The sequence below is a fragment of the Pseudopipra pipra genome, chromosome 2 (genome assembly GCF_036250125.1).
Source record: "Pseudopipra pipra isolate bDixPip1 chromosome 2, bDixPip1.hap1, whole genome shotgun sequence".
Classification (NCBI taxonomy): Eukaryota; Metazoa; Chordata; class Aves; order Passeriformes; family Pipridae; genus Pseudopipra; species Pseudopipra pipra.
In genome coordinates, this window is record NC_087550.1 from 10,105,635 (window position 1) to 10,120,415 (window position 14,781).

General features: G+C 38.8%; 1 long non-coding RNA gene across 1 annotated transcript; it reads left to right on the forward strand.

The window, feature by feature from the left end:
• The first annotated feature begins 3,033 nt into the window (after positions 1-3,033).
• LOC135406557 (uncharacterized) lies at positions 3,034-14,365 on the forward strand. Its single transcript, XR_010426338.1, has 3 exons — positions 3,034-3,185; positions 5,190-5,237; positions 14,265-14,365. It is a non-coding gene; the product is annotated as an uncharacterized LOC135406557 (long non-coding RNA).
• The last annotated feature ends 416 nt before the right edge of the window (positions 14,366-14,781 follow it).

The following is a 14,781-nucleotide window of genomic DNA, read 5'->3' on the forward strand; positions in this document are numbered from 1 at the left end:
CAGGTCTGTTCCCAGTGGAATAGCTTACACAGACTGTAGAATTTTCTTGTCACCCATGTGTCTCATGTGCATTTTATCCCTCTATATTGAATGAACTCGGCTGGAAACATTTCCTAAGCAGTGAAGAACTCTGACCCACATTTTCATGGAGCCAAAAATACCTTCTCAGACAGCATGGTAAGGTGCTGCCCTCCAAAAGGTGAGGGACTTACTAAAGACTTGCCTCAGAACACTTTATACCAGGGTCCAGGGGGAGCTGGGTTAGCAGTGTCAAATGCTGAGGATATTTGGAGAGGAAGAAACCACAGGTTAGTATCAGCTGCATTCTTCCTAGTCAGGAAAAGGAAGGGCAGAAAGGGAGAAAAAGGGTTTTAGATTTAGGCAATTCTGAGTAAAAGAGCTAAGAGATTAATTAGATGGGGGTCATATTTTTTTATTAAAAGAGGAAAGATACTATAAATAACTGTAGTGATGCCAAAAAATGTTGTGTTGAATTGTGAAGACCAAAAAGCCCCAAACAGACAGACTCCAAAACACCACTTTCTGTATTGTTGGGTAAAGTTAAAATGATCCACAAGTTGCAAAATCAGTACATTTCTCTTACTCTGAAGAGGTTGGGGGTGGGAGATGTTTTGCCTTTATGCTTCTGGTGTGTGGTAAGAAGAACAGTGGATGTTTTTATGGTTCCTTCAGCAATAGTAAATTTGAAGCAGCAACATTCTCTCTAACAAGACTGTAACGCATAAAGAAGCCCATAAGTCTTTGTATTAAAAAAGAAGGGTAAATTTTCATGTACCCTGAAGTCTTTAACCTCTTTGTGACTTCAGTTTCTTACACACAGAGATTCTCTCTACTAGTTGCATTGCCACTGATTAAATGAGCAGTTGAAATCTCCAATAAGGCACACTTTTATAAGGGATGTTTTCATTGACTTGGAGACAGTTATAGCATGAGATATTAATTTCTAACATACCTACAGCAATTATCCATGTTCTGCTGATGGTTATTTATTGTTTAATTAAAATGCATGCGGGGGATAAAAGCCCATTAGGATAAAGCATTGTGTCAAAACCAAAAAGTTACAATAAAGTTGGAGCATGGAAATGCCTGCTGCTGGTTTTTGGATATTTATTGCCAAGCTCTGGGAGCAAGCTTCAGAGAAACAGAAAAGTACCTTACTCTACAGTAACCACCTGCTTCTATAAAATTAGAAAAGAATTTGAATTATATATCCAGCAGGCCTAACCAGAAGTGTGTTCATGGACCAGTATGCTGACATTAGGTATCACACCCTTGTTAAGGAGCAACCTCGATTCAATATGAGTGGGGAAGAGCTGATTAAAAGGGAAAGGTTCTGCCAGTTAGAAATGGCAATACATTTTTCAGGAAATGTATCAGCTCATACATATGCCTAATAAATTAACCCATCTTTATAGAGAAAACTGCAAATTCATTTTATTCAAAGGTACACTGCTTGTTTTGAATCTTAAATTTGTTAATCTCTGTAAATTTTTACACTTGTCTGATACGGTTTGCAATTCTTGTTCTGATGTATCAGCTGAGGATAATAATCTATTTGAATTTATGAGGAACAGTATCACTGTGAGATGTGGGAATTTGCATATGTAACTTGAGAAACATGTAAGTTCCTGGGCACTGGGATGTGTGAGTGAAAACATTCCTGTTTTTAAATAAATGATTGTAATCATTTAATTAAAGGTGAATCAAATTCAAGTATCTAACTCATCTCAAGGTTTCTGCATTTTTTTTTCTGATCTTTCCAGCATAACCAATCCGTTCTCATTGCATGTCTTTGGAAGGTCCAAAAATTTCTCAGAAGCAAAATCCTTTTACTTACCAATTCCTTAACCTGACTGTGATTCAAAACAGTGATTTTTACATCACCTCTGCATTATCCCTTTTCCAGAAAAAGGTAGGTATGGGAAGAATGACTTCAAGACATTTCTTTTTTTTTTTTTTTCCCCATAATCCCTGGATGAAAGTTCCTGGATAAGTTATAACAGCTCAATCACATCTCTAAATTGTGCTTAACTGTGGTGGAACCAAGGGGAATGCTCCACAGCCAAGAGTTATTGGAGAGCAGCATGCTCTGATTAGGCCCTGTTTGCCCCCTGGCAAAGCTTGTATGTTGGACTTATGTATGTGTATGTCCTTTCTGTCAGCTGGTGCTAGCTTTTCCATGCCAGGAATATTTCTGTTAGGTATCCAGGTCTTCCTGCTGTTGGAGTGGCACAGAGGGAGTAGACTGTGACAGGGTAATTTTCTAGATAGCTATTAGAAAATTTTGCCAGGCTGTACTCTGGATGCTGCTTTATTCTGAAAAATGTATTTTACTGTACTGCAATAGTTGTTTTTATTTCTTTTTTTTTTTATATACTGGTTTTCTGCACATGCACACATCTTTCATGACACATCTAGAACACTGGTCAAATTTGTGTCATCTGAGCAGAGTTGCCTAATTCAGGGATGTGGATTTACCTGTTGCATCAGGTTGGTGGGGACTGAGCAAGGAAAGGCTGTCCTCTACAGCAGCGTGGGTGCTTGGGGTCTTCTGGAAATTTTATGCAAAAAAACCCCAATTAGTGAAAGGAGCGTGTTCTCTGCCAGTGCAGTTGACTTTTACTGCCCTTCTGTGACAAATTAGAGCTGTGAACTTGTGAACTTCACTAAAATTTTAAAAGATGTGTCAAGGTATCATAAGCTGTTATTATACTGACACTGAATTGGGTATGGTGGTGCAGGTGCTTTGTAGTCTTTAAAATGGATGTCTCATTGCACAGCTGTCCCTCAGTCATGGGAGACTGAGCTCACTGAGCTCTTCTGATCCTTAGTACTTGTCTCCTCTTCTACAATGAGTGGAGAGAGAACAGTCATACTCAACCACTTGTACTAAATTACCTTCTGAAATTTTCTTCACTGACTATACAGGGAGTGAGGTACTCAAATGTGTGTGTTACAGCCCTAAAAACAGGTGGACTTATTTTCTTTCCTAAGATAATGAAAGCTTGTCTTGATTTGAAACATCTGAAGTCTGAATGGCAATCTGAGGCCTCCTACATCCATCATTTGCTGTTCCCTGAGATGGTGGCCTGACCTACCTACCTGGTTGTGCATGTGACTACAATTGGTACTGAGATGAATCATGTGCCACTCTGTCTCTTGAGGTATCATAATAATATTTTTTGGATAACCCCACTTTGTTCCTTTGGATAAAATTCATTTACTGTGGGATTTTGTCAGATTTAATTAAAAATCCTAAGGGATTCAAAGTAACTGCTCTATGCTACTGGTGCTTTGTTTATGATGCAGCATCCTAAAGCTGCTATCACAAATAAAATTACACAGTGGCAAATCACTCAAGTAAACCTGCTTTTTCTTTTTTTTTTTTTTTCCTAATTCAGAAAGCTGGATTGTCATGTTCTTTTTGCAAAATTATAGAAGTAGCTGTTTAAAAAAGAACCTACAATACAATGAAGGCATCTGTTCCATTTCCATTTTACTTCCCCACACTAGATAACGTTGAAAACAAAGATGCTATTTTTCTCCCTTGTTTGTCATCAGACAGGATAAAACGCCTATTACTTTTAATTTCATCATTGTTTCTCTGTAATCAAAAGAGAAACAATGTTTAAATTAAGAACTTCAGCACTCCCATCCTGATTCACAGAGCTGTAGAAAGCTGGTATTTTGCTGACTAGTTATTTTAACAGGAGCTGTCATTAGATTTCCCCACGCACAAAGACTGCCTAGGAAACAAGGTCTCCCGGTATGTAACTACTAGTGAAGGTAATGATTGTCTTGCAGGGTTGTTTTTTTTCTCTTTCAGTGACAATTTTGTACAAGTACCCAGGCAACTGTGAATTACTGAATATTTGTACGTGCTGATATTACTTCAGAATCATAGAAACCGTAGAATGGTTTGGGTTGGAAGGGACCTTTAAAGATCATCTAATCTCACCTCCTGCCATTGATGGGGACATCTGTCACTGAATCACGTTGCTTAAACCTTCATCCAACAAGTGATGGATCATCTGCAGCTTCTCTGGGCAACCTGTTGCAGTGTCTTACCACCCTCATTATAAAAAAAAATCATCTTTATGTCCTATCTATACCTACCCTCTCCCAGTTTAAAATTGTTCTCCTAAATTAAAATCTGTCACTACAGATGTTGGTAGAAAACTTCCCTCTGTCTTTCTGATAAACTTCCTTTGTACATTGAAAGGCTGCAGTAAGGTCTCTCTGCAGACTTCTCCAGGTTGAACAACCCCAACTCTCTCAGCCTGTTTTCACCTCAGCTAGGGGGGGGTGTTCCAGTTTAATACCTTTAATTTGTTATTTATTTTATTATTAATCATCACCCCCCTCATCATAAGATAACAAATACCACCTACCCAACTGCCTTCCACTATGACTCCATTGCTCATCTACCCTAGCATTTGGCTTCCTTTGGTTGAATCTCCCAGCAATAGAAATCACTCAGAAGATCACATGTCTACAAGAACTTTGAAGCATAAGATGTTACTGAGTACTTTTTGTCTGCATTTCACCTTTTATCTTAAAAATGGACCAAAAGCACATTTCTCCAGCAGTTCTCTACTTCATCAGTTGAAGGTCTGTGCAGTCCTGGCCTTCAGGCTGACTGAAAAGTGATTGGAGTTCAACAGGAAAACTCAGCTTACGTTTTGTTTCACAGAGTTGTCTCATGAAGGAAACAAACATACTAGGAAAAAAATCCATATCCATATCAGCATTGTGTGATTTAGCATACAACTAAATATAAGATGTGCACAACTTGCTGTGAAATTCCTAACTGCCTCATAAGTTGCTTTGAAGAAAAACAGATTTTTTTTTTTTTTTTTAATATAAAGCTATGCCATTTATACCTAAAGCCCACCTATGCTTTCTTCCTGACTTTTGTTTAATGCTGGATGCTTAGGAACAAAGAGAAGTTATACATAAATATAAGAAACAATACAAGAATAAGGTGATCACTCTTGGCTGTGCACATTTCCTCTGACTATTTTAACTCTGTCTCATTTCCATCTGCTGTCTCCTTGAAGAGCTAAAGTTCATTTATATTTACAGTAATTATTAAGAGACCATTGAGCACTTCTTATAATATTTTAAGGCTTATGCCTATTTAATTTTTTTTAATTTTATTTTAACAGATTCTTTTGAAGATGGGCTGACTAAACTGGTATCTGACACTCGAAATGGTGAGTACACACTGTGTTTATAAAACACAGTTACATCTACTGGTTCTGTGTGTTCCTAGTAATTCCTAACATCCCACCTGAATGCAGCTGAATGTCAGGGTGGTGTTGTTAGAGAAGAATCCACAGTGACTCTTGGGTACCTCTCCAAAATGTTGGTAAGAAATAAAACTCTCTACGGATCTCTCTGTCTCTCTTTCTTTGCAACAACTATTCCTAATTGTAGCTTTTGCTAATTTGCTTGGTACAGTGATTTGACCAACTGGTCTTTAAGGATCAGATCCATAGATCACTGGAGGCTGAAGAACTATTCTGAGAAAATACTGATATGTGCTTCTCCATATGTCCACATGCTACTGTGTTTTTCCTTTGCACTCTCTCATATTCTACCTGGGGCTTCCATTGTTGGACACCTGGGAGTAGGGTGGGGCCCTACCTTGGTTGGTTCAAGGTTCAGCACTTCAGACTCATGTGCTTGAAATGCCACACAAGCAGATATTATATAGGGAAACCTACCTATTACTGCAGAGAATCCTTTTATGAATTATTATAAGGGTTTCTAATATTCAATTTCTGATGCATTGGTACTGTTGTGTATGAACAGAAATCTTCACTCTGCTTCATTTTGGATACAGTTTTATTATTCTCTGCTCATGTAGAGGGACTTTCATTCACCTCACTGACTCAATTACATAGTGATATTTTCTTTTCTGCTTAACTAAATCATTATTCAAGGTGGATGGCTTCTAAATGTATTCCAATTTACGTGCTGGGAAAGAAATTATTTACATCCAGACTAACAAGAAACTTGGGCATTGTTTGACTAAGCACAGCAACACAAGGGCCCAGACTATAAATTTAGCAAGCCAGAGCAGGCAGTTCATATGCATATACAGTGAATAAGGTGAGTTGGATGCCCGGGGCTGAATCACAATAGCCATCACACCGATGCTTACACTTGTCAAGAAGCAGTGCTGAAGAAAGGAGAGTGTTTGAGAGCCTATTTGTCTCCTGGCCTGGAAGAGCCAGATTAGTCTATACACTGACCTCAGAGCTTTTTTTGTATGTTGTATATATCTAGGTAGAGCAGTTTACATCTGTGGCCAGGCTACCTCATAGTGCTGTGCTATAGGAAATTAATTTTGAAAAAGAATGTCGGCACTTCCTTACGTCACCAAAAAGATAACTTTACACGACAAGGAAGAAATGTTAAGAATGTGTGTACCTGTAACCTGACAACACTTTGGGTAGACAGATCTGACATAATATTCAGCAGATTGCTGTCAAATTTCGGTGCTGAGAGATTATTTCTGGATTCTGTACTCCTGTATAGCACGTAGGACTGGAGTGGTGGAATTCTTCTGTAACTGCTTAACGTAAGCATCCTTTGTGAACAGTAAAGGCAAGTACTGGTCAGAGGTTAAAGCCTTAGAAATCAAGGTGACCACCTTCAAAAGAAGCTGCTTCTGCAACAAATGAACCTGCACTTTATGCTCTATCTAATTAATAGGAAGCTTGCAATGTTCTTTCAGACCTGATGTTGGAGAGGGATGGCCATTAGGCATACAAATCAGCGTGTGGTGATCAGGGTTACAAGGCAGGTCGCCCACTTGCACTGCAATGGAAAATGAATTTTCTTTCAACCCTCTTCTCAAGCACTGGAAATTCCCAAGTGGACCCAGGCCAGGGCCAATTTATCTCATTAATCAGAGATCCCATGACTTTTTGTACCTCGTTATAGATGCCACAATGTCCTTAGTGGAGTGTGCTGGTTTTGGCTGGGGTAGAGTTAATTTGCTTCTCAGTAGCTGGTGTGGGGCTGTGTTTTGGATTGTGCTGGAAAGGGTGTTGGTAACACAGAGAGGTTTTTGTTATTGCTGAGCAGGGCTTGCAAAGAGCCAAGACCTTTTGTGCTTCTTTTAGCAAATCACCAGTGAGTGGGTTGGGGGTGCACAAGAAGGTGAGAGGAGACACAGCTGGGACTGTTGACCCCCCCCAACCACAGGGATATTCCGGACCATATGGCATCATACTCACTGTATGAAGCTGGGGGAAGAAGGAGGGAAGAGGCGGACGTTTGGAGTGTGACATTTGCCTTCTCAAGTCATCTTTACACCTGATGGAGCCTTGCTTTCCTGGGGCTGTCAGAACACCTGCCTGCCCATGGGAAGTGGTGACAGAATTCCTTGCTTTCCTTTGCTTGTGTGTGCAGCTTTTGCTTTCCCTATTAAACTGTCTTTGTGTCAACACATGAGTTTTTCTCACTTTTGCCTTTCTGATTCTCTACCCTGAGGAGAATCACCTCCCACCAGGGGCAGGATGAGGGAGAGTGAGCAAGTGGCTGTGTGGGGCTTGGTCACAGCTGGGCTTAAATCACAGCAGTATTATTTTGTACTTTCTTATTAGCATCCTTTGCCCTTCCTTATCCCCACTTGGCAAAATCTCCACTTGACTATTATCAGTAAGATGTCAGCAGACTCAGTTCCATTAGATTTATGGAAAGAGAAAGCTGTGACCATTCCAAGTCCCATCAACATTTTGAGATACAAATTATTCACTGCTTTCCCCATACAAGGCAATATCTCTTAATATTTTTTATAGTTTCTTAACCTTGCTGTAATATTTCTGATGCACAGGGGAAGGAGAACATGCAACTCACTGCTGTATGTGTTCCAAAATTCCCATAGACATGCAAAGCTGTGAAATACAGCTCCAAAGTACTGCATTTTCTCAAGTAGGAAGGTCAGATAAATTTTAATCTTTATTTTGCATCACTTGATAATGTTAACATTTTCTAAATATAGCACCTGCTGAAGCAGTTTAGTATTTAAAAAAATATTTCTTGGAAACTATAGGTTTAAATTTGGAGTAACCCTTGCCAATATATATATACACATGTTAAAATTTGGCTGGTTTTTAATTATTTAGTTCATTGGCAAGATCATCTTCACTGACTTTGTAAGTTCATAAAGCAATGTATTTATAGTTTACTTTTGCCTTATGTCTTTCCTCACTAAGTTTGGTAAGATGTGGCCTCCCTTCCCTACCAAGAGCATCAGTTGGGAACTGACAAATTCACCTTCCTGTTGTGTTCCTTTGAAACACTGCAGAGTGTAAATTCTTCTGTCCTTTTGTTCATCTTCTCCCTCACACTGTTACTGTTCCCTTCTTGTTCTTGCTTTCAGTCTCTTTCTTTGGTTCCTCTGCTTCCCTGTTCTGTGAGGTTGCAAAAGTGATGATTTTATGTTTGGAGATATTTTTTTTTCCAGCTTAAAAGGCAGCATGAATATCCTTGACTACCTGAAAATTTCTAGCAAAAGAAAGGAAAAGCAAATATAACCAGAAAAAATTTAGTGGAGTCCTACTGGAAGAATTTAACCCAGGATTCCGCATGACTTAAGAACAAAGGATAATGAAGAAACTATTGGCATGAATAATTGTTACATTTCATTTTTACTCTATAATAGAGGGCTTTAATTCATTCCTTAGCCTAATTTTTTAAACAAAATTAACATAAAAAATAATAAACTATGAAAATAACTGATATGCAGAGGTACTTTTATATTATTCTTTGCAAACCCGGGTAAGCAGGCAAAATTGTTTGAAATTAATATCTAAACTATATGATTTTATGATCCAGAAGTACTACTGATAACTAAGGCTGAAATCTAAACTAAGAGGCTAGGAAATCTTAAAATATTCCTTTGTCTTTTCGCCTCTTTGTGTCTCTCTTCATCATCCCCCCTCTTCACCCTGCATGAAGCAACATACATGTGCAATGATTTGTGGATGGTTGTGAGCGATGGCTGATGTTGCCACTGTTGGATTTGTCACTGGTAATTTGCTTGTGCACTGCTGGAGAACAAGGCCTTTCTCCTCCTCTCACACTTTTTATCTGAGTGTGTGTGTATCTGTTCTACATCATATAATTTACCTAGTCTGGAAAAGTGAAGAAGTGAAGGTAGATGGCTGATGCAAGCATTTTAGAGAAATCATGCTTCAAACGAGTGGATCCAGAAAAGCTAACAGCACCTCAGTATCCCATTCATATGTTCCACTGATTTGGGGCTTTGAAAGACATTTAGCTTGCTGAGTTGGATATAGATTTGCTGTAACAGGAATGGCACTGCCTTATATTTTGACACTTGCAAACTTTAATCAAATGGGATAATCTTATAGTTGTGCTTTCTCTAAAATTCTGACCCTTTAGCTTGGACCATCAGCCTTTTAAGGTCGTTAGTATTATATAATCTTGTTGCTAGAACTGGAGATTTTCTGTTTTTTATAAATATAATTTCAGTGCTACCATTCCCAGATATCATCATGCTTTTCTTGGACAACAGATACTCAGTAGATGGTGGAAAAGACTAAGCACATATTGGCTCCAGTAGTGTAAGTGAGGAAGAGACAAAATTCAAGTGCAGCTGTCATCAGGTATTAAAAATCTGGAGATGGAGAGCAAAGCATTGAGTGGTAAGGGTTTAGCCATATTCCAAATATTGGCTTTTTCTACTATAGATGTCTTGGCCTTTATGTCCTCTGAGAGAAATTCTCAGCAGGATCTTCTCTTTAAGAGTAGCTTCCTTTTAAATGGGCTCTTACTTCCATGTTGTCTTGTTAATACTGTCCGGAGATTCTTCTTTCTTCTTCAGCTGTATGGATAAATATTTAATATGTGGATGAATCTGGAATAATAACTTCTGCCAAAAGCATAAGATGTCAATATCAGCCAGGTTTCAGTTTTTTAACAGCATCATCCCAACAACAGACTGTGGTCTTTTCCCAATATATTCTTTGATGGCGAACAGCACATAAGGGAAAACAATTTCTGGATGCTCTTTAATTAGAGTGACTGATGTTTTCACTGAGGTTTGCAGACAGTGCTGACACTTCAGTGTGCTTTTCTGAGGTAATAGCTCAGTGACAATTGGTGGGGAAACAACATCTGCAATACTGAGAAGTAATATATTTCTCTACTTCTGATATTTCTGTGAACCGTACAGCTCGATCTCAAGGTCACAAAGCCCAAGTTCTGTTGCCACAAATACAGAACTGACTGCCAGAGTTTAGGGCTCTGCATAAAACTCAAGCCACTGTCCCGTTTCAACAAGGCTTTCCAAATTTACTTGGCATGGCTGCTGCTGTTGACAGCAGCCTTCAGGTCTGTGTCAGGCCTGTGACACAGACTGAAGAGTATGCTTCAATCCCTTCCTCTCCCTTCCCCAAGAACAGTCCCTTTCTCCTGAAAGCCAGAACTGCTGCACACTCCATCTCTGCAGGCTACAGACACCTCAGTTGGAACCTGTTGCCTTCCCAGTGCTGCTACAGCAGCTACACAAATAACGTCTTCTGCGATTTGCTTTTTAGCTTTTCCTCTGTTCTACTGCACAGTCACAAGTTTGGATCATAAAGCTTTTATTTTCCCCGCTTTCAGTCCACACATTCCTGTAAATCTGGGCTGCAACACTGTGCCTTCCAACACAAGCTTCACTTCCATGTAGACGCACTTTTTATTTCACAACACTTGGGGCTTGTTCCTGCAGAGCAGGCAGGTCCCTGGGCAGAAGCTTGGGAACTGGGCTGGGCTGTTCAGGGACTAACTGGATCATGGGCAAATTGTGAAGCCTGCAGGTGGAGGCTCCCATAGTGGCAGAACAGGAACCACCATCTGGATAGTTCTACCCTGACTTTGTGGCTGATTTGTGGTTTGGAATAAACTGTGTCTCAACAAACTCCTGTAGCTACAGCTCCTGTTCTTACACTCCTCACCAACCAATACTCCTCCACCAGCTGGAGTGACCAGTAGTGTCTGTAATGCTTACGGCTAAAATTAAGCAGAATTTGGGGATAAATAATTGCTAAAAAAAAAAAGGTTAAAGAAAATAATTTGCCCTGAATCTGTTGAAATGTTCAAGCTTAAAAAAATGATTTTTTTTTTTCCCTAGGAAGTGGAGCATTTTGTCTCGTCATTCTCAGATAAAATGTTTTGATGTTTAGTTTTGAAACAACAAAGACATGTATCTTCTGATTCATGTTTTTAATTGGCATAAATGATTTCTTTCTGAAAGAACACTGAGATCTTGACTGTTTGATTTTCTCTAAGGATAAGTCTTCATTCATTGCTAAGTCTGTTAGGAATCTCCTTGAGTTGCACGATGTCTACTGTGATACAACGCTGAAGCCTCTGTTGCTCTGATCTACCATATGCTTATTTACTCTGCAAAAAATCTGTTACTAACTTAATGCTCAGAAGCATCCTTTGTCTCTATGCTAATTCACTTCTTGGCTACTTAACTGGCACAGTGAGTCAGTTGCAATGGATTTTATATAGACTGGAAACCAGGCTGAGGCCCGCATTTGATTTTGCACAAGCCATTCTAAGGGAGGTAGAGGTCTAATAGTGAATCAGGTTTCGGGGAGTTGAGTGTTTTTCTCACTTGGAAGTATTTTAATACAAAAAAAATGAAATTTTGGCCCCCAAAAACTCGCTGAACACAAAAGTATGAATAAGTAGATTAGAAATACTTTTAATATCCCACTGTCAGCAGTTACTGTTTTCATTCTTTTGTCAGATACACGCATCATGCTCTGTCTCATAGTGATCCCACATAGTTCTTAAGGACCCTTTCTATTAGGTATTTGTCCTATCAATTCTGTCAGAGGCAAATTAATCTCTTTATAATGAATAGAATTTCTCTTTTGGGTCAGGAAAGCTACAGCAATATTTAAGAAGCCATGGTACCATTCCTTCACATACATATGCCATAAAAAGTGATAATTATAAGCCATATTGAGGATAGATTTAAAATAACTTCAATATAGGAGCCTCATATTTTTCAAGATGTGTGAAAGCTGAACTTATTCACCGCAGACTAAATGATTGAGCCGCTTAGTTTCACTTTAGATTTTAGATCTAAGAACTACTTTTAAAATAAAGCAGACTGAGTTTGGGATGTGATGTCAGGAGTAAGAATCACACCAAAAGCTTCTGTGAATAAAGGTGACATTAAGGTGTCTTTGTATGACTCAGATGGTTGCTTGGGCACTGACTCTGCTCCTGTAATTACCAAGAGAAGTCTCAATGCTGATGAAGGAGAATGAATGATACAGCTGAAGATGAAGTAAAACAGTACAAGAAAGATTTAGTCTTAAATTAGTGTAGCTACTAGGAAGTAGGAAAGGCACACATACCCAGTTAATCTATTTAAAACTCTTCCAGCTCCAGAGTCTTTTAAACCACAGTCTTAAAAATGGGTGCTCTATAAGCAGCAATGAGGAATCAGCTCCCAGAGCTACTTCAATAGAAATGAGCAAGAACTGTGTCAATCTCCTCAAGTTTTAAAATTTCCAATGCCATTGTGTTTAAATTCAGAAATTTTGGATGCTTCTGGGAGAAACTATCATTAACAAAATGTAGACTACATTAAGCATGGCAGGGAGCAGTTTGATCTCTTTATGCAGACTCGATTATATTCTTGTTAGGCACTTATTCATGCTGAAGCTTTTTCTGCAGAAATGCCTACTATGGTAACAGCATGTTTAAACTGATGTGCCTCTGAATCTTACAACAGGAAAAAGCAACTCAGTAGTGAGTAGGCTTTGAAGTTTTGTAAGGACTCCTGTGTGTTTATGACTACCTGTCTAGATATATTTATACAGAAGTAGCACTAAACTTTATTCTTATGTGCATCCTATTGTTAATTTAAAACCCAAGACATTTGGAAGTTACCTAGTCACTAATGCAATCCTGTATTCAGGGAGGAAAAATGGGCATGAATGATGTAGCAAAATCCCAGAGGACACATGACAAATCCATAAAAGTATTTTCTGATGGAATTTGTATCTTTCCCTGTGTGCAGAGACACTTTATATGACTGAGATTAGTCCTTTGTGTTTTTTTAGTTTAGGAACAAGAAAAAGTGAGGCCACGTTGTGAAAATGTGAGCTGCTTTGTGAGCTGTAGGTTAATTGACTCTTGAGTGTTCTGTGCTATTGTCTTCAACCTGAAAGACAGAGGTGCTCTGGCAATGCAGTTGTTTCCAGCAGAATTTTGCCAGTTCATATAAAATTAAAGCTAGTGGAGAAGATTCATTGCTGTCCACTCAATTACCTTCCCCAGACATGTGGCTGGGCCTAGTTCATGGCACACAGTGGTTCTCAGCTCTGACCTGCCTTTTGATGCAGTTGGGGAGTTGAGACTGAACATCAGGGTCTTCTACTTTATTGACCGGGAAAGACGACAAGTTTGAATAGGAGAACACCTCTCTCTCCTTCCCACATTAGAAGGTTATAAACGAAAAAAATTATAAACAAAAAAAAATTTATTATATATCTCATCCCTCTTTGTTTCCATCAATACCTCTCTCCTGCTCATATACACTTTCTTGACCATTTTCAATGTCTTCCCTGCTCTCAACTTTGAACTCAAACAAATCATCTTTGATTTCAACATGGAAAATGAAATATGGAGTTTTTTAAAACTTTGAACTGCAACTCCTGGTTTTACCTGGTACCATTCTGTCTAAATCCACTGTTGTGCCTAGACTACATTATTTTCTGTAGTAGTTATAGCATGATTACTATTCTAGAGCCACTTTGAATATACAGACTTCAAATGGTCTTCAGAGGGCTTGTTTGCTAATATATCAAGCAGCTGTGAATGCCCTACTCCCACTGTGACCAAAGAACCATATTAACTTCTCTGATAATACTCTTTGCTAGTGGTAGGTGCCCTTTGATTGTGTCTAGGACAAGCATTTCTCCTTTTTGTTGATAGCACACCTGGTCACCCACTGCAAACAATGCTCAGCCAATCCTCCATTAAGTCTTTAGGCATCCATCCTGGTTTTGACACCCAGCAATTATTCCAGTAGGCAGCTGTTCCTTCGGCATTGTTTTATGCTTCGGAATCACATATGGTGGCAATTTCATACCATCTGCTAACACTGCCAACACGACCGCGATGTGCATTTTTTCACTGCCCAAAGTTTTTTTATGATGACAAATTCCGTGCCTATTTTTTTTTTCCAGTAGTGAAGCTGGGTGGTGTGTCAAAACAAACTGGAGTCTCGTTGGCACTGCCCAGTTGGCTCAGCAAGTAATTGTGATCTCTGCATAATCCAATCACATACTGCAGGAATGCATTGATTTTTCGAGTTGGAAAGTAGGTGTAGGTATAACGAAGTTCCTCACTGTAGGCAGAATCCATTGTGCCCCATCATTTGTACACATCGACTACTACTTGCCTTGAATTCTCTCTATGCAGTGTTTTGTGCTTGTGCTATTTCTTGATCTTTCTGTTTAATGATTTCCTATATAAATGGATTTCTGTCTTTTCTTGGGATATGCAACAGTTCTACAACTTATTCTTCTACTTCGTGAAATTTCTATTTTGGGTGCATTTATACATGTTATAAGTTAAATATTTATATATATTTTATATGTCCTCCCACCACCACATATCTTTTTATTTTTTTTTAATTTTTTTTTTCACAAGAGGTACCACCAAGCTTCAAATATGCATTGTATATCTTTTGATCCCTTCCCT